The sequence below is a fragment of the Cavia porcellus genome, unplaced genomic scaffold, assembly GCF_034190915.1.
Source record: "Cavia porcellus strain 051 isolate PalLab524CR breed Dunkin Hartley unplaced genomic scaffold, mCavPor4.1 scaffold_20, whole genome shotgun sequence".
NCBI classification, from domain to species: Eukaryota; Metazoa; Chordata; class Mammalia; order Rodentia; family Caviidae; genus Cavia; species Cavia porcellus.
In genome coordinates, this window is record NW_026947503.1 from 54031725 (window position 1) to 54051021 (window position 19297).

The 19297-nt window shown below is 37.2% G+C and overlaps 1 protein-coding gene across 4 annotated transcripts in view; it reads left to right on the forward strand.

Moving 5' to 3' along the window:
• The first annotated feature begins 686 nt into the window (after positions 1–686).
• The window catches only part of Chst9 (carbohydrate sulfotransferase 9), a 272043-nt gene continuing 253432 nt past the window's right edge, over positions 687–19297 (forward strand). For 2 of the 4 annotated variants that reach the window (XM_063231812.1, XM_063231815.1), the window contains exon 1: positions 687–824. The gene's annotated coding sequence lies outside the window, so the exon portion shown is untranslated. Of the gene's footprint in view, positions 825–2293; positions 2335–5107; positions 5163–19297 lie in introns of all 4 variants that reach the window. The other 2 variants (XM_063231814.1, XM_063231813.1) reach the window with 2 other exon arrangements.

The following is a 19297-nucleotide window of genomic DNA, read 5'->3' on the forward strand; positions in this document are numbered from 1 at the left end:
TTGCCTAGCATAATATTTAGTTCTAAATTTCAAATCTCAATTAGTTATTCTTTTAATGATTAAAAATAATCCTAGCCTTAGTTTTTGCAAAACCCTTACGCAATGTTATTTTCAGCTTGTCCTGGTTTTGAAATTCACGGCCTGAGATCTACCTGCTCTGAAATATTTCATGAAGGACCATTCTTTTTAGGGGCTTTTTGCTTCAAGCAAACCTGCTGCTGAACTTACCTCACTTACCCGCTACTCCACACAAGCACTTTCCCAATCTACTATAAGAATTGAGAAAACTAACACAGGTCCCACGTAAAAATCAAAGGATATTCTGATTCTGGAGTGCCCCCCCCCCTCTTTCCTTTTCTCTTTTTTGCAATAACCTGATAACCTATTGAGTTGCTCTTCAAGACTTTCTCTAACTCCTAGGAAGAAATGTCAGAGACAGGGCAGAGAAGGGCAGAGTGTGTTTTAGGAAACAGCAGAAGGCGACCCCTTCTGTGCCAGCAAGCTGCTGGTGGCCCCTGAGCCAAGGACGCAGTCCGCACCCCGGACAGCGAAGGAGGGACAGTCGTGGACCCCTCTGACCACAAAGGCCGAGGCCAGGAGGCTAGGCGGGCTGCGGGTGGCCGGGCAGATAAGGCGGGGGGCGGAGCTGCGGGGCGGCGGAGGCGGCGCGGGGCGGGACGGCGAGGGCGAGCGGGCTGCGCGCTCCTGCTCCCGGCCAGCCAGCGGCCCGCGGCGCGTAGTCCCGGAGTTCGCCCGGAGCGCGGCGAAGTTTCCTCCGGAGTCCGCGCCCGCCACGGCGGGGCCCGCTGCCGGCTGCCCGCGAGGTGAGTGCACTTGGGTCGCGGCTGGGGGAGCCGGGGACCGGGACTGCGGGGCGCCGGGCGGACCGGCTGGGGGGGCGAGCAGCGCATCCTCACCTGCCCAGGTGCTCCGCGCGGTGGCCCCCCGCCCTGCGCGCAGCCCGCTTCCATCCCTCGCCGGGACCGGGGACTGGTGGAGGGGCCGCGGAAGCCGGACCCCGGCTTTGAGCGGGGAAAGCCGCCGGCCACCTGTGCGGGAGCCCTTGTGGGCAGCAGACCCGCGCCCGCGCCCGCGTGGGGACGGCAGAAAGAACGAGGAGTTCCCGGTGCCGGCTCCTCGGCCCCCGCGTGGTGGGCAGAGCTGAGCCCCTGCGCCTGCTGCCTGCTCCGGTGCGTCCCGAACCGCGCGCCCCCTTGCTGAGGCTGCGGGCGGGCGGGGGCGCGGGGCGCTGCCTCGGAGCAGAGTCCAGCGGTGGCCCCGGCACGGGGTGCAGCAGGGGAGCCCCGCGAGGAGGGGGCGGGACGGCTGCGGGTCGTCACCGCCAGGCAGTTACTTTCACAAGGCCACCCGCTCACCTTGTGGAGTGAACATCCTGCCTGTCAGCAGGGTTCTGTGGAAAGGCTGAAAGGTGCGAGGCTGGGTGCCTGTCAGGAGTTATTTCCAACTAAGTTCCCGGGTGCGAAGTCTAGCGCTGCAGCCCTCTTGCCTCCCTCCCCCACCCCGTGCTGCAGTCCATCCGCCTGCCCCCCACGTTTTCCAAAAGCAAAATGCTGGAACAGTTCCCAAGATTCTGAAAGGAAAGGCATGCACATAATACAGAGTGCGTTCCTCTGACTTTTTTCCCTTTATGGTGTCAGATCCAAATCAAAGCATTGTGGATGTTTAATGGAACTCCTTTTTGGCAGGCTTGCTGGTAATTAAAAGTCTGATTCTCCAGTGTTTATTTTTCTTCCCCTTCACTCCATACTTGACATTACTCTATCTCGATACAGTTTTGTCTCAGTTTCTGTTCCTCCCCATGCAAAAGGGGTGGACTTCTTTTACAGGCTCATGTACCCACGAAAGCCGTGTGTTTAATATGTATCTGTCTCGCTGAGTCAGTGGGCTGCCACCTGCCAGTTTCAGCACACAGTCGTTAACACCATATGCCTGTCCAGCAAATTGAGGATAAGGAGACTGTTATTGTCTTCCATGGGCAAGAGTTCCCTGACAACCAGATTTTACTATTTCTCAAAAGATTTTTAAGAGTTGCAGCCAAAGTGAATCAGATACACAGAACAAAATTGGAATTCTACCCAATGCATTCAAATAAAATACAATACCTGGGCTCTGACAGCTGATTGGGAATGGAGGGGCAATTAAAGTCTTTTCATCACATGGGAAACATTTTGATTGACTATCGTCAATAAGAAAGACTACGCATGAAATGACTTGAGGAAACAAGAAAGATTTTATTCTTACCTCATTTAGTTTTTCTTCTCCTTTATTACAGTAGCATCCTCCAGCAAATGAGCACCTTGCATGTAGATACTGGTATGTACTAACTAAACACCATATTTTGTAATACAGAAGCTTGGTGACAGTCCAAAATCACAAATGTTTTAAATCATTACCAACCATCTGTTCTCTCCCACTCACTTGAAATGCAGTGTTTTATTTTCACAGGTATCAAAATGTACTTACTCATTTCTTCCATTTCCATGAACATCCTGAAAGCTGTAATGGTATCAGATGTTGGCCCGAGTTTGGAAGTGTTGTGTTTGGCTTATAAGCCCCTCTCCTTTTAATTTTCAATGAGAAGAAATAAAGTTATAAAAACATCTGGCAAAGGCTGCCACATACTCCAGTGAAATCTGATTGTTCCCCCTCTCACACCCACCTTTTTGTTACCAGAGAGAAGTTGAGATTTAGTAGAGTTCCCAGCCTCTCTGTGACATTCGTGTTGTTCCTTTGTGGTCAAAAGGGTGGCATTTGATACTCAAGCAGAGGCCTAAACAGCAGCTTAACTTCAGAAAGTTAGTGCGTTACTTTAGTTAGTTACTCCTTCCATTCTGGTAGAACATCTTCCTAGGAAGAGCTTTAAAAATGGGAGACTAACAATATTCCAGACTCCAAATTAGTAGACCTGAGAGCTGCACATTGTCACCCAAGCAAATGTTGGCTCATATGGGTGTCTTAGACATATTACATGAGTGAAATGTGAGTCTCTGCAGTGTTCTTTATGTTTGTTTTGGGGACTCAGGTTGAGTTTGTATGTAATCAGCAGTGATCAGCAAGAGATATCACAGCCTGTTTTATTCATGCCATCATTGCTGAAAGATTTGAAGTTTTGGGTCACCTGCTTCCCCATCTAAGAATAATTTCCCATTTGGGGCTGTTTTCTCTAACTGATACTGAAGGTTAGAACATTTTTATCTCTCAAAATTAAATGCATGATAAGTATGTTGTTGCTTCAAAGAAACCACAATGTTAGAGATACTCTTTTTCATTGAAATATAGGCACAGTACTTCAAAGGACTTTCATGTTTTTCAGGAAAGACAGTAATAGTGGTCATGTTTATAATTCACAAATAATTGATAAATACTGGATAAATATTAAGAAGCTAGAAAAGGTGAGATCTTATTCTATAGTGCTCTATTTTGGCCTCTCCTTGGAAGTATTAAGATTTTCATCCTAGAACCAGTGTAGGTTTAAAAAGAATGAACTGACACAATGCATAGTTTTGAAAGTAAAGTTGCCTTTAAAAAATATAGTTCAATTTAAACCTTTGGCTCTTACCTAAGAACATGTTACATCTTATTCTTCTGTATACTAAAAATGAATTATTGAGGGGAGAGAGGTTCACCATGTATAATAAGTGCTCTGAATTATTCATGTTAATGAGAGGAATACAGGCAGAGATAATCTAAAATCATGGTTACTTAAAAAGTCATTTGTGTGTGTCTTTGGAATGTATTACACGTTTGGTTTGAAAAAGATTTTCATTGTTATTGTGGGCAAGTTGCCGTCCTAATTATTTTGTTTTGTTTAGGTTAATTTTTAAATGAGCTTACATACCTCAAACACTAAAACCAATTTCTAAGGAGGTGGGGGAGATGGGCAGCTTGCCCAGAAACAAGCCGGGTAACACAAATAAGCAAACCTGGTACAAAGACTTTGGAGTAGATTGTTTATAATTCACAGAAACATAATCAAGATTTTATTGTGTATGCATTTAATGAGTATATATTAAGAGCTAGACATGTTTGTGGAAAAAATAGAAATCAGTTAGGCAAAATTTAAGAACTTCAGTACCATTTCACAGAGGACTAAGAATAGTTATATAAATTATTGCAGAGTGCTTATGAAACCAAACAGAAACATACTAATTTGTAAATCTTACCAACTCGAATTTTCTGGTTTTTCCTAAGGCACGCGGATGTATGTGGTGTTAAGTGACTTTCCTATGCTGGATATATATGTTCTTTGCAAAATAAGCAGCAGCAGGAAACCATCTGAATATAAAGGGTGGTCTATTTGATCTTTGTACCTATGCACCAAATCAAAAACACATTTCATCAAAGGGAAGCTCTCAAATATCTGTTGTTACTGTGAAACTGGTTACATGAAATAGCTTAAGTTCAGCAAGACTGCCAATTTAACAGATTTCTATTGTGTTTCTCCAGAGCTCTAGGGCAAAATTGGTTGTGGATGAAATAGTTGCTTGAACAGGAAGCTGATTCACACCACAGCAGTTGCAGTTAAACAACTTGTTTATAGTCAGTGTTTAGTTGTGTGTAGATTTTGTGGAATTGTTGGGTCTGTGGACTCTTACAAAGAATTTAGGAAATCTCAGTGTGGAAAGTTCAAACTGCAAAAAATGTATGGTTGGGAAGGCAGATAGGATCATTTTTATTTCAAGGATTTGTACCAAAACTGTAACTTGCATAGAAGTAAAGAAAATGGTAATAGAGAAGTAGATGTATCCTTTAGAATGGAGGCTATCTTACAAGAAATGTGCTCAGTGCATAAAGTGGAGGAATAGTTCTTTTTCTTTTCTTTCTTTTTTTTTTTTTTTTGAGAAAACATTCTCGTTTTTGATAGGGTGTGACATTTTTGTGAAGACCAGATTACATTGAGTATTTTAAGAGATATAGTGTGACTGGAAAATAAAAATTGAGGCCCACAGAATATATTTTATAGTACATTTACTATAGGAATCAGTTTCATTCTGTCCATGCCTAAGTATTGCAAGCAAAATTATTCATGTTTTACAGAGCTGGAAATGACTTGAAAAGAAATTTATTCCAATTCCCTGTTTTACAGTTAGGCAAATGAGGGAGACCACGGTGATCATGGTGACTTGCTAAAGGTCACGTTGGTAAGTAGGGGCAGAGCACTGCTCATTCTTTATGTAAAAATTTGTAGTAAATGGGGTAGTATTTAACCATTTCTGGCCATCATAGTAGCAGTGAATACCTGATGGTCATGAAATGGAGCAGAGATAAATGCAGAAGGCTGTGATTTGCTGTCTGCTCTCATACACTGAATAGTTACTGGGAACCACTTAGGCTATGCCCTTAGTTTTAATAAGAAACATTTAATGTTACCTTATTAGTATCCTGAAATGTAATTCACAGTTAATATGGTTACCAAGTATATTTGTACTTAAAAGAACTAGCAGTATAAAAGTAATTTATAATAGTGTGTATTTCACTGCACTAATATTTGGGGATGGTGCTTTTGGAACTCACAAGAAAGCAGTCAGAGCTTTACAGGTAGATATTTGTATATGTAAATATAAGTAGAATTTAAGACAACTAAAGGCTTCAAAAGACATTCCATGCCAAAAATAAAGGAAAAAGAAACAATGGATATTGAATAAAGTAATGTTAGGATAATTACAAACTATACCTATTCATATATCATAACATGAAAAATGAAACTATGGTGCTATCTTAACATGGAAAAATTGCCAAGTCAAATTACAGATCATTGGAATGGAGAAAATGTGGAAGGGTAGATTACAAGTGAAAAAGTAAGCTAATGTACTTCCACCCAAAGTCTTAGTTACTTTTCTCATGTTGATGAGAAAAAAATACCTGACAACCAAAGTTAAAGAGAAAAAGCCTTATTTAACTTACAGTTTGTGGAGGTTTCAGTCCATAATCAGCTGGTTTCAAGGCAGGGGAGCATGATGAGGGGCATCAGTGTAAGGCCAAGACAGCAAAAGCAACTAGAGCTGAAAGCAGGGAGAACAAGACTTTTTCTCCCTTATATTGGTATGCAGGTCACCTGCACAGGATGGGTGCAGTACCCACACCACCTCTCCTCCACCTTCTTGCACAGGCTGAGGATGTTTACAAAGTGAGGATGCTTGGCCACTGCTGAGTCACTTAGTTAAACTTTTAAATTTCTCCAGGTGATACAATGGATCAACCATTACAACCTCTGTAGACAGCTTCCCTAGGGCATGTTTTCTACACCAAGTATGTAGAACTGCTGAGTTACTTAGTTAACCTTCTAAACTTCTCAGGTTGACACAATGTATCCACCATTACAACCATGGCACATTTTCATGTTTCTGATGGAATTCTACTTTAAGAGACTCAAGTTTACCCACATAATCATCCACAATTACTTCTAAATTAGGAAGCAGAGTCGTGAAATGGTTAAGTTACCTGCTATAGAAACCTGATTTTAAATTGCTGGGCTTCTGATGAAAATACAGTACTTATAAAGTTCTTAATTACAGCTCTGTACCAGATACTACAAGTCCATATGCACAAGTTTAGTTTAGTGTGATGTGTAATGTTACAGGAAATATTTGGGAAACTTCTTAATTGAGTAAGATTCCTTCTCTCCACTGAAAGCCAATAGCATCCCATGACCTGGCTCTGATTGATTGTTCTCAACCCTTCTTAAGACATTTTTCAAGGATGGTACTGGCCCTAGTGAGAGTCATAAGGCTAGAGCAATAAGACATTTGAATAGGCAGGTTTTATTTTTCAGATGTTTTTAATCTATCTACATTTCCTTGTAAGTGAGACCAACATCTTGTCCTTTGATTTTCTACCTTGAATGGACCAGAACCACAGATTTCACTGACTTCAAATTCAAAGAGATACTCTAGTCTTTTTCTGTTACTATAACTTTTTTCTGTGCTTACTTCCCTAAGCAATCTTTTTGTTGAGTACCTGTGAGTCAGAAAAACTGATAGACATATGGATTAACATTTTATGCTCTTAAGACTTAATTTTGTTCAAATTGATATCTCTAAAAATTCACTGAGAGATTTCAACAGATGGATAGCTAGCTAGATAAGAGGAAGGGAGGAGTAGAGGGAGGATAAGAGGGAGAGATTATGTTTATATAATTTTAGGCACCAAAAAACAAAACAGGTGCATATTTTTAATTCCCTTGAAATATGTTTGTACAAGTAAAGAACTTCACTTGTCCAATATGGCAAATTAATTACACATGATATATATGAATATATATGCTTATAGCATATATACGAATATGCTTATAGCAAAGATAAAAATATATTACCAACAAAAATAAATGGTTGAATTAAAACTTTATTTTATTTCTTTAAATAAAATATGGGGTCTGTGCTAGTATATAGGAGTTGGGGCCTGGATACACAGATATTTGCTGTCTAAGAGGTATTTAATCTGTGAACTATTTGTATCCTAAAGGCACACCAGCAGTATTTTCAAAGACTGACACATTTTGCAGATTGCTTGTACACATGAGATGCAGGATTAAGTAGGAGATCAGAAGCAAAAGGAGGGACCTGAAAATGTAAGTCGAATTTAGTTCCTTTACTATTTTGTCTGCTAGTCCATAATGTAAGACTTAGTCTCGAGAGTGAAGTTTTCATATCAAATATCATTTCAGTATAGACTAGAACAAGCATTTTGAATATAACACATCATAAGATTTTTTTAAGATTACTCCTCACTTGGTCTTAGGTGTGCTTTAGAATATTGTAGATCCTATATTTTTTAAAAAAAGAAACTATTAGGGCTGGGGATTTAGCTCAGCAGCATAAGCGCCTACCTTGCTAGCAGGCAGTTGTGAGTTCGATCCCCGGTACCGATAAGAAAAAAAAAAATAAATAAAAAATAAAAAAGAAACTATTGGACCTTGAGCATGAAATCATTGTGTGTGTGTCTGTGTGGTGTGTGTGTGTGTGTGTATAAACAACTGCTTTAACAATCACTGTATCCCCTACACAGAAGGCCAGGTTTTGCCCAATCAAGAAAGGTGGTTTTTCTCTACAGAGAGGATGTGGCAGTTGAACAGAACACAATTTGCTCTATGATTGTTTTGCTCTGTGTTGTTCATCCTCACTGGAAGCTTCTTGTCAATTGAATGGCCCAACATTCAACCTCAGACTGACCCCTGACGTTATTTACTCTACTTCTGTTACAATTTCGAAGGCAGTATGAGGTGAAGTGGGAATTGAGAGAGGATGAAATTGAGGTTGTTGGATTCCAGGGATGATAAGGAGAGCCAGCAGCTGCTTTCATTTCAGCTGCACAAAGATCTGGAGAGGCTGTGGAATTTTTACTGGAATATCTGGCTTTTCTTTTTCTGCTTTTCTTGTATGGAACAGAGTTAAATTGTAAAATCTAAGTCGTCCTTCTTCTTTGTATGATTAACTGTGTTGCCCAGGAGAAAACCTTCTTTGTCAGAATAAACAGGGGTGACACGTCCCCATCACTTTGTGCCTAGTGCTTCCTTTTACCACAGAACTTCAGGACTACTTGAACTGGAATCTAAAACACTAAAGAACAAAGTTTAGGAAGAGAAAAACACACCCCGTTCACATGGTGAAAGAAATTTCAGAAGCTTCTATTGGTCTTAGCTTTCGTGTATTCAGATATATTAAGATTACTTTCATTTCTGGTTTATGATTTATCTGGAGTTTTTTATGACTTACATAAAATTTGATCTTATTTTTTATTATCCTAAAATACGTTTTTATTATTCTATCACGCTTACTATTCTAAACCACAAAAAGATGACTGTCAATACAAATGAAGAATGTAATACTTTACTTTTGCATTAGTTTCAGAAGCAAGAAGCCCCAAATCCCACTTAGATTGATAATAGTTTCTTTTTTTTTTAATTTCAGAGGCAATTAAAGCTATGACATGTTCCTTTAATTAAATATAATTTGGGAAAATGTAGATAACATTATAGAATTAATTACATAATTAAAACAGTAAATTTCAGAATGAAAATATTGGTGTAATTTTTTAGAAATGTTAAATCAGTTTGGTTTTTTCCACAGCATTTTTTGAATAGGAAGTTAGGATAAAGGTGATTTATTTACCATTAAAAGGTCAGTTTCTCAATTATTAAAAAATACTTAAATGATAATGATAGTTTTGGACTAAAAGCAGTAACCACAAATATCCTTTCACCTTCTAACATTTGGATTCTCTTTTCAATTAAGGATTATTGTTATTATTTTTATCAGAGGGTAATATTCTATTATTCTGTCAGGGCTAGTATTCAGCTGAATGCACTATCATAGTCTTAATGCTTATTTGTAGCTGGGGCTCAAGTTGCACTGATTGTTAAGTAGTTTAAATGTTAATCCTGTACTTACATGATCACATTTGTAATGTCAGTTTAGGCATATACCACTTGCTATAAAGTGTCAAAGTCATTATTAAAGTTAGTAGGTCAAGGAATTATAGCAGTATGTACAATAGGATTGAATTTGCAAATCACTCAATTCCCAAGGGCCCAAGACTGTTCATGTAGCGCCTCAGAGCTTTGGCTCACCTCAGCTTTTCCCAGCAGATCGATGTCAAGTGCTACCCAAGAATTTCCTGAAAGTAGAATTCTCCAAAATATGTAATCACAGCTCAGAAAGTCCCTTCAAGACCCTTCTTATGGGCTTAGCTTTTTGTTGTTGTTGTTTGCCTTAAAGGAAAATTAAGTGAATCACATCAAAATCAAACTTGTGACCTTTGTTGATCTCACTTTAGATCTCCAAGATTCCCGAGCCTAATCTGGGTTGACGTTCCCTACAATTCCATCCAGTCTTTCATAAGGTCACTAATTTTTGCCTACAAAGTATATTGAAAATATGGTTCTTCCATCACCAAATGTTCCTCCCATCATTTGTAGGCAGAAATGCAATAATTGTGTGTATCTGAGCTGGCATTGCTCCTCCTCCAAATCTAGCCTCTACTAAGGCCCCAGAGTAGCATTTTGACAGTGTAAATATAATGACTATCACCATCTAGCTGCACAAATCATTAACCTAGGTTATCAGGTGCAGACTAAAGCTGTGTATTTGATCTCTAGAAGCACAGTGAAGTCACGCTCCTCCACTCTCATCTCTTGGCTCCTCCTCCTCCTGTGTGACTGGCTTCCTTTTGCTGTGACTCACTGGGCTCTCCTCCCATTCCTGCAGACCCTAAACACCACATCCAGACAAATACTGACTTGTTAACTCTTAGTTAACACTTTAAAAGTAGAAACTCAAACATCATTTCCTCAAATGATCCATCTCTTCCCATTACACTGTATCAAATGCCTATGTATATTTGCTTGTACATATTGTCTGCATAAATATATACATATTTATACATCCATGATCTTTATTGCATTTAGAAGAACTGTGAAATCGTGTAATTATTTCATTACTAAAGAAAGGACCCACTTAGGTTTGATGGACTTTGTACTGTATTCTTAGCAAATACTAAGTATCTTAGAGTAGGAGTGTAATAAATATTTTTTAATAAATGTTTGTTGAACATCTCTTTTAGTCCCACATATGACACACATATCCATATACTGCCAGCTAACATATTCATACCGATCTTCACATTGTAACAAGAAATAAATAATAAATACTTAATTATTTCACAAGTTTTAAAGGCTTTGTTTTATGAGGTTTTTATGTTGTGCTATGGGTACACATTTTAGCATTAAGTAGTGATCTACAGTTTACTTTGTTAGTGAAAAAGTTGCCTCTGAAAATGAATGATCTATATGATCACATGAAGAAGAAGAAAAATCCCTGGTGCATTGGTGCATCCCTGTAATACCAACATGCTGGGAACCAGAGGCAGGAAGGTTCTAAATTTGAGTCAAGGCTGGATAATTTAGCGAGTTGGTGAAACCTTTTCCCAAAAAAGTTTATAAAGTTGCTCAGTGAGTTCAATCCCCAGAACTGGATAAAAAAGTTAAGGTGAACAAAAATTAAATCAAAAAAATTTTAAATTGAAAGAATAATATAAAACATTGTATAAATTAAAGACATCTTCTTCTTTTTTTTTTTTTTTTTTAATCCATACCCGGGATGGAACACAAGGCAGACACTTATGCTGCTTAGCTAAATCCCCAGCCCCAATTAAAGACTTCTATGTCTAAGCTTTCCACAAAGCCTTCAAACTAGGGCTAACCTATTTACGGAAGGGATCTATATATGATCAGCACTTAAAGAATTTCAGAGATGGTGCTCATATCTGTGGCTAACTTCAAAATATTGCATTAAAATTGAGTCAGGTTAGCCTCCATTTTATTCAAAATTTTCTTGCTTCAACTACCTTAGAAGAGATTGTGGTGAGTCTGGAGCATCCTGCAAGGAATTGGGCAAAAAGTGATGGAGACACGCTGGAGAGAATTGAGCCAGGTTTAAGGGGCTCCCATTGGCCAAATTTGGAATGTTGCAAACACAAAAAAGTAATAATGTGTGTAGTGAATTAAAGTACATTGAGTAAAAAAAGAACCCATAAAACCGTAATCTGTGAATGTGCATGTGACAGTGGGTAGAGGAGCAACTGTGTTTCACTAAGGAACATAATAAACTGATAGTTAAAAAAATTCATGGGATTACAAACCACATTTTTACAACCAACATTGCAAGAATAATCAGAGATGTTGTACAATTGGGTGTATGGTTCAGGAGAACAGTGTACTTACATTATTTCAATGTGTCAACTATAGATCACTTATTAATTACAATGGGAAAATTTCCTTTATCAGAAGAAATCTGACAGTCACTTAATCAAATGATTAAACTTGACATTACCAGCAGTGGGACAAACTGAAAGCATGTGCTTTTTGACATAATACATGAGAGAGACAGTCTTCCTCCTGTGGCATTCTGTCAAAACAGTTTAACGAACACCTAAACATGAGAAAATAACAGGACAAATTCAAATTGGTACATACTCATCCATAAACTAACTTGGACACCTCCAAAATGTCAGTGTCGTTTAAAAACAAACCTGGAGAATTACGTAGGATTGAAGGACACTTGGAGACTTAGCAAGTAATTTCAAGGCATCCTTCTTGGTTAGATTGTGGATCAGGGTGGAAAAGGAAAAGGATAATATTAGGACAGCTTGGGAAATGTGAATTTGGGCTATATATTATATAACAAGCACATTCATGTTAAATTTGAGAATGGGAGTCGTACTGATGCTACGTAAGGGAATATGTCTGAGAAGGGGGTGTACTAGGCAGTAGGTAGAAGTTAAATCTGTTCTCTGCAACTTGCTTTCAAATGATTCAGTAACATTTTACAAAAATAAAGTATAGGAAAGAGATAAGATACGGAGAAATGTTAATAATTGTTTAATGTAGATATAATTGGTGTAACATTTATTATGTAATTGCTAATTTTTAATAGATATCTTTCAAAATAAAAATGGGGAAATATTCTAACTATTCAAATGATAATTTTCAAATAGGGAAGTGAGAACACATGTCCAAAAGTTAACTAAGGTACAGGTGTTATCAAACCAAGTATCTTTACTCAGCTGTCTACAATAATCCTGTAATTTGTGCTTAAACAATAAGAAAAAATAATCCTTTCTTAAAATAATATGGTTCAGGCAATATAGGACAAAACTGAAAATGGTAGTATCAATAAATGGTAGATTAAATAACATTTTTGAAGGTATATATGAGAACTTTTCAATAGAAAAATATTTTAGAGGTGAATTAGACATGTATAGAAAAGTTTTTTCTTCTGCCATATCTTTCCTAAACATTATTGTTTGCCTACACAACAGAATGCATGATTACTGTTGACTGTTACTAAAATATTTACAATCTAGCAAAAATGCAATATGTGAGGCTAAATAGATCTGGCCAGAACCCTAGTGAGATTCAGAATCCAGAATTCTCAGCCATGGATTGTCAGCAATCCCAATATCCCACGTTTACAAGTATTGATACACAATTTCAATCAACAAATATTTATTGCAGACCAGTTTTTTTAATAAGACATAAAGGAAGCAGTGTTGAGCAAAAATGTTTGCAAAATTTATAAAATATTTACAAAATTTACAAATACAAATGTTTGTAAAAATAAAATGTTTACAAAATTTGTAAATAAAAATATGTTTCTTCAAAAAAATCTCAACTTCGAAATAATTATTTAAAATCTACTTCCTACTCTGAAGAGAGATGACATACTGTTCCTATCCAGGTCACTCATGAAATATTAAAGTACTATTTAAGGTTTCTTAGGATACATTTCTTTATATACCAGAGCCAGTGCAGTGGTACTCATTGATTTATGACATAAAAACAGAACTTGTAGGTGACCTTATACCATAACACACAATATAGCGCATTATAACACACAATATAATATATCAAAAATAAGAATATTGATCATTATTTCCCATCATATTCCGTGTAGTACCTCATAGACAATTGTAAATAGTAGCAAAAAGAAAGAAGTTTGAGTTTCTGAAAAATCTGAAATAGCATCACTTGATAGAAGAAAGTTGAATTTTTGGAAAATAATGGAAAGTTGATATTTGCAGTCTACAATGTCTTCAATATCACTCTAGTAGGATCTCCTTATTAAACATTATAGTTCATCTATAATTTATATGAATATACAAAATTAGTTTCAACTTGCTATAAACAATAGCAAGGAATGATGAGGAAATAGTGACAAATTGGTATGGGGAAGGAACTTGGTTTTAGAGGGTCTTTCTTGATTATCTTCTAAACTTTATACTTGTTCTGTCTCGGTCCTCACCTACCCCAGGTGCTCATATTTCTATCAATGGAAAGACAAGGGATATCCTCAGTGCCAGAGAGAACTGGATGGAATTGAATTTAGTGATTTTGCTACACTGCTAATGTGTTTTTATTTTACATTTCTAAAAAGTTCTAAGAACATGAGCAACATGAGTTGAAAGTTGTTTGAATTTATAGCAATAGAAAAGTCAGACTTCCATATAGAATTGGTATTAAAAAGAGCAGCTATACAAACAATTTGTGTAGGTAATTATTAGCTGGAAGCTATTTATACTCTAAGTTTATTGCATATATACACATGATAATAAGACTTTGCACAAATGGAAACTTTGGATAATAAATCCATGTAAAAGATTTTGCCTTGGGGAATAATTCTAGATGTTAAAAGTATATTTGAATTCCCTGCAAACTGAATGTAGATTTCTGGACCAAGTATGTAACTATTTTTCATTTGTGATATTTAATAGGTCATTGTACTTAAAGTCTCAGAAAATACAAATGAAACAAGCACTAGGAAATGTTGTTCTATTTGTACATACCTTAGAACATGACAACCACAAAAGAAATTGCAAAGTAGAGAACTGTGAAGCCTGTCACCAGCAGTGAGCTCAATAACACTCAAAATCATAATTATCAGAAATAAATAAATACCTCATCTTACCTGAGTAGTACTCTTGTCATTGCATATTGGAATCACTGAATGATTGAGGTTTGCCTGTATAGTATGTACTGACCTGCTTGGAAAAGCTATTGTTAGTAAAATAAAAAATAGAACAGCTGCATTCTCTTTATGTACCAGTACACTTCATAGAATTGTACACTTCTGTCTCAAGTCAACTTCACTATATGTTAGTAAAATTACAATATAGGGTCCATCCTTTTAGATTTTGGATACAGTTTTATTAGTATGTCATTTCATATTTAAGAGCACAATCAGTGCTGAAAAATCAGCCTTTTCACCAGTATTTTCCTCTGACTTCTTTTTACTTATTTGATGGATAGCTAGATTTCGTTATCAAGTTTATTTCAGAACTCAACAAAGACTCTATTCCCTAAATTTTTTTGTGGACCTGATCTGTGTCTTCCTTACTTGCACCCTTTTTCCTTGCCTGGTACCTGTGTCACAAGTTCATAAGCCATTTGCTGATTGCCCCTCTTTAACAGCACCCACATGTGAAAGGGCAGTGTAGGTCTTGTCTAGAATACCCTCTTTTGCCAAGCTTATTTCACTTGCTCTCAAGTTGAAACATTCAAAAACCCGTAACTGTGCTGTGATTTAGTGGTCATGATGTCTATCTGTTCTCCTGTAGCACCTCAGTGGGAAGATCACTCTACAGCTACTAAAAACGTTAGATGGGAGTATTAACTTTCTTTATCCCCACATCGCTAGTCATTCTGAGTTTCAGGAGGAAAGCATACACTTCCCTATAGCCTACGTCTACCGCAGATTTCACTGTTTCAACCTCAGTTTTTGTGGACAGACTTTTGGGAATGATACTATTTTTATGAAAATCTATGTACAGCTCCAGGCCAGAGAATGTATTTGTTAGCTTTTATCCTTTTCCTCCAGTCTTTACAGAATTTGGCAGATACACTTTACAATAAATGGTGCTGTGATTCTCTTCCTGATTAATTGAAAGTAGAATGCTAGTCCTCACTACCATTCACACTTTGTATTCTTTATTATATTTCAAAGACAAGAAGTGGAGTAAAAATCTCTTTACTTCACTTTACTTTCAGAGCTCTAATCACTGCTTTTTGTATTAAATATTGTATTTAATAAAATAAAATTATATATAGACAACTTGTAACACAAACTAATCACGTATCCACTCTCAAAGAGAAGAATATTTTCAGTATCTTTGTAATACCCCACATTTATAAGGAGAAATTACCTGTGATCAACCCAATATCTCAGGTACTTAAGAAAATAAAACTTTAGTTCATATTCAAATCACTCTTCAGTGATGTTCAGTGGAGGACTTCTGTTCCATGGTTTCATTCAGGAGTCCTCCAGGTGACAGCCACTAAGCAGTGTGACATCTTTGTATACCTTAGAGTTTTTCCATTGAGTCTTCTGCAGATAAGAGACTAAGATAGTGTGGAGGATTTGGTAGAATATTTTGTGGGAACCAGACCTTGATGTGGTGTGTAAGAGTTCTGTTCATATTGCACCTTATTATATGGGGAGCCTGAATAATTAGCCTCCACATAAATTCAGGAGAAAGAGCAGATTTAGGGAACACAAAGCACACCTCTACTATATTGTTTCTTTCATTCTCTTCCGCCAAGAGATAACCAACTTCATAAATTTCATGTTAATGATTCTCTTGTTTTGCATGTGTACATACTTCAAACAAAACTTTCCTTAGTCTTTCCTGCTTTGACCTTTATAAATATAGATTTGTATTGTTACCACATGTGACTTACTTTTATTTTTGTAATTTGAGAGTATGTTTTCTAAAATACATGCTTTAGAAGTTTATATGTCCTACATAAATTTTACATCTATTACTCAGATATTCTATTTTTTTCCTGATTCTGTATGTGTGCATTTGTGTGTGTGTGTGTGTGTGTGTTGTATGTGTGTGTGAGATTGTGTACTAGGGATTGAGCCCAAAGTCATCATTGAGCTACATTCTCAGTCCTTTTTATCATTAATTTGAGACAGGGTCTCAGTATGTTACCCAGGCTGGGTTTGAACTTGTGACCCCCTTGCCCCACCTTCTTAGTAGTTGAGATCTTGAGAATTCAGTCCTCAGACATCAGGTTTGGCTTAAGCCCAACTGCTTTTGACTAAATATTTACTCTGTCAGTTACTGAATGATGAATTTATTATCTAAATTCTACTATATTTGCCTTACATGTTTAAACCATGCTGTAAGATGCATAAAGATGTTGGACTATGATACAGTTCTAGAATTTTATTTTTATTAAGGTGTAATCACTTTATTTGTATGTTGTGTTTAATCTTAACATCTATTTTGTCTGACTTGGTATAGCTATACCAGCTTTCAGTTGATTTGTATCTACTAGATTAATACTAGTACATTCTTTTTGTTTACTTTCAAGTCTGTGTTTTAAGGTTATCTCATACATAGGATCTGGGTGGATTTTTAAAAAAATTCTGTTTGACAATATTTAGCCAAGGAATTTTGTCTTTTCGTTTTTATTACAGATCTGTTTGAGTTCATATCTAGTTCATTTTTACTGTTATTAAAGAACTGTTGTATTATTATTATTAAAGAACTATATGTTCTGTTAGTTTATAATCAGCTTTTCCTATAGTTTTTAATTTTTCTTTCTTTTCTGCTTTTATAGTAACCATAGACTATTTTATATGCTGTCCTCTTTGATAATAAACTAAACTTCAAATGCTACCATCTTGATTGCTTTACTTTTACAAATTAGATGCCATGGTGACAAAGAATATTTTAGATTTCTCTACATGTTTACCATTTTATTTCTTAACATCTGTTTGTTCTGTTTCATTCTGAATCTTGAAAGAATGTTTTATCTTGTCTGAAAATCAAGAGAAGCAGTTCCTGTGCTTTGCATTTACTGATATAATTAATCTAATTTTTCCTTTCCTACAATTTCTATTTTCCTGAAGTTATGTCTTATTCTTCCTGTATTTGTTTAAGGTTCTATGTATGAATCACTGACTCAAGCAAATTCTTCATCATTGTCTAAATATTCTGCCTCAGTGTTCAATCAGACAGCTCATCTGTGTTCTGACCTTCTTAGAAATCTTTTCCAAGTTTCTGTCCAGCTATTTTCAAATGCCTACCTTGTAACCTTACTGTGTAGTGCACATCTCTCAATACCTGTCAAAACTATTTCTCATCCTTCTCCTTTTTAAGGACCTATGTCTTCTGTGTCTCAATTCTTCTTCCTGTCTTTCTTCTCCTGCTTGTTAGGTCCTCCTGTAGATTTGAGGGAAGTAAAATTTTTTTGAGAATTTGTCAGAAACTATTCTATACATGTATTTGAGAATTCAATAGAATTTAGTAGCATAATAGAATTTCTGATGAAAACTTTTCTTTGACAGTTTTAAGAACAATTTTCTTCCATTGGCTTATTCTAGATTACACTGTTGTTGTTCACAAATCTGATATCATTTTGATCCTGATTTTCTTAGAGTGATCTTTTTTGTCTGCTACAGTAGTTATAATCATTTTTTATGCCTAGTGTTCTGAAATGTCAGGGTGACATTCCTCAGTGTGTTCACTTGGTATCCATTGTGTTACGTGTTCAGATGTTTTTAAGTGATGTTTTTAAGTCTGGAAATTCATATCTACAGTCTGAAAGTTTCTTGAAATATACCACTAATGCTCTTGTTCATTTTCATTTCTCAGTTCTCACCATTTTGTATTTCCTATTATTTAAGTGTTGATTCAGCTAGATCAATCTCATCTGGACATTTTTTCCTGTCCAGTTTTCAATTTTTTAATCTTTACCTGTTTCCTCAGAATTCCCTTTGTTTATCTCTTAACATATGTGATGGGCTTTTCATTTTAATTCATTTTTCATTTGCAAGAGATTTGTTTTGCCCTCTGCCTATGATTTCTTCCCATTCTATAACATATGGAGAGTGTGGTGCCTATTTCTTGGGTTTTCTAGCACACAACATCTTTGTTATGGATTAAAAACTGGTGGTCAGTTTAACACCAGAAGAATTAAATCAGCATGGTGCTGAGCATAGATGTTCCACCTGACGAAAGTTGCCAACATAAATGGAGACTTAGAGAAGAGCTAGGCGTTGTGGGTTTCTGTAAGTGTTGCTGTTTTGAGCCTTTGGTTCTCCTGGAGGAGCTTGTCATGACTAGCTTCCCCAGTGTGAGTTCGACACTGTCATTGGATGAACTCAAGACCTTGTTGGTGAGAGTGGCTATGGTTCACTTTGGAGGAGCTCTGGTACTTACATTGGGCATCCCTTCCTGGCTCCAGCGGGAAATTTAATGTGACATTTAATCTCCAGGAGAAACTTGGCATGCTGGCTTTCTGGCATGTACTTGACTGTTCTTATCATTGGAGTAGCTCAGGACCTCTTTGTCACTGAGGATGGCTGTGGTTCTTTTCAGGGTGGCCCTGATTCTTATTTTGATCATGACTTCTGGGCTCCAGTATAGAACCCTCAACCTACCAGCACAGCTCCTTCACCCCGCTGACATAGACTTTCTAGCTTCCACCACTGACCTTTGGACTTTCCCAACGTGGATCCATTAAAGAGACTGGCGTGAGTCCTTCTTGTGGGCTCTGGACCTCCAGTTGGATTCGTAGGATGCATTGTCATGAGCTCTAAGTTTTTAATCTGGATTTGTGAGGGGCATTACTGTGGGATTCAGGCCCTTGGCTGAATATTCTGAGTCTTTAGTGTTGTGGGGAGATTTCCTGTATTGTCTGTGTTTAACTCTGGGTGATTATCATGAAATAATGTTATAAATTGTGTGTCCTGATTCTAATTCTTCTCCTCAT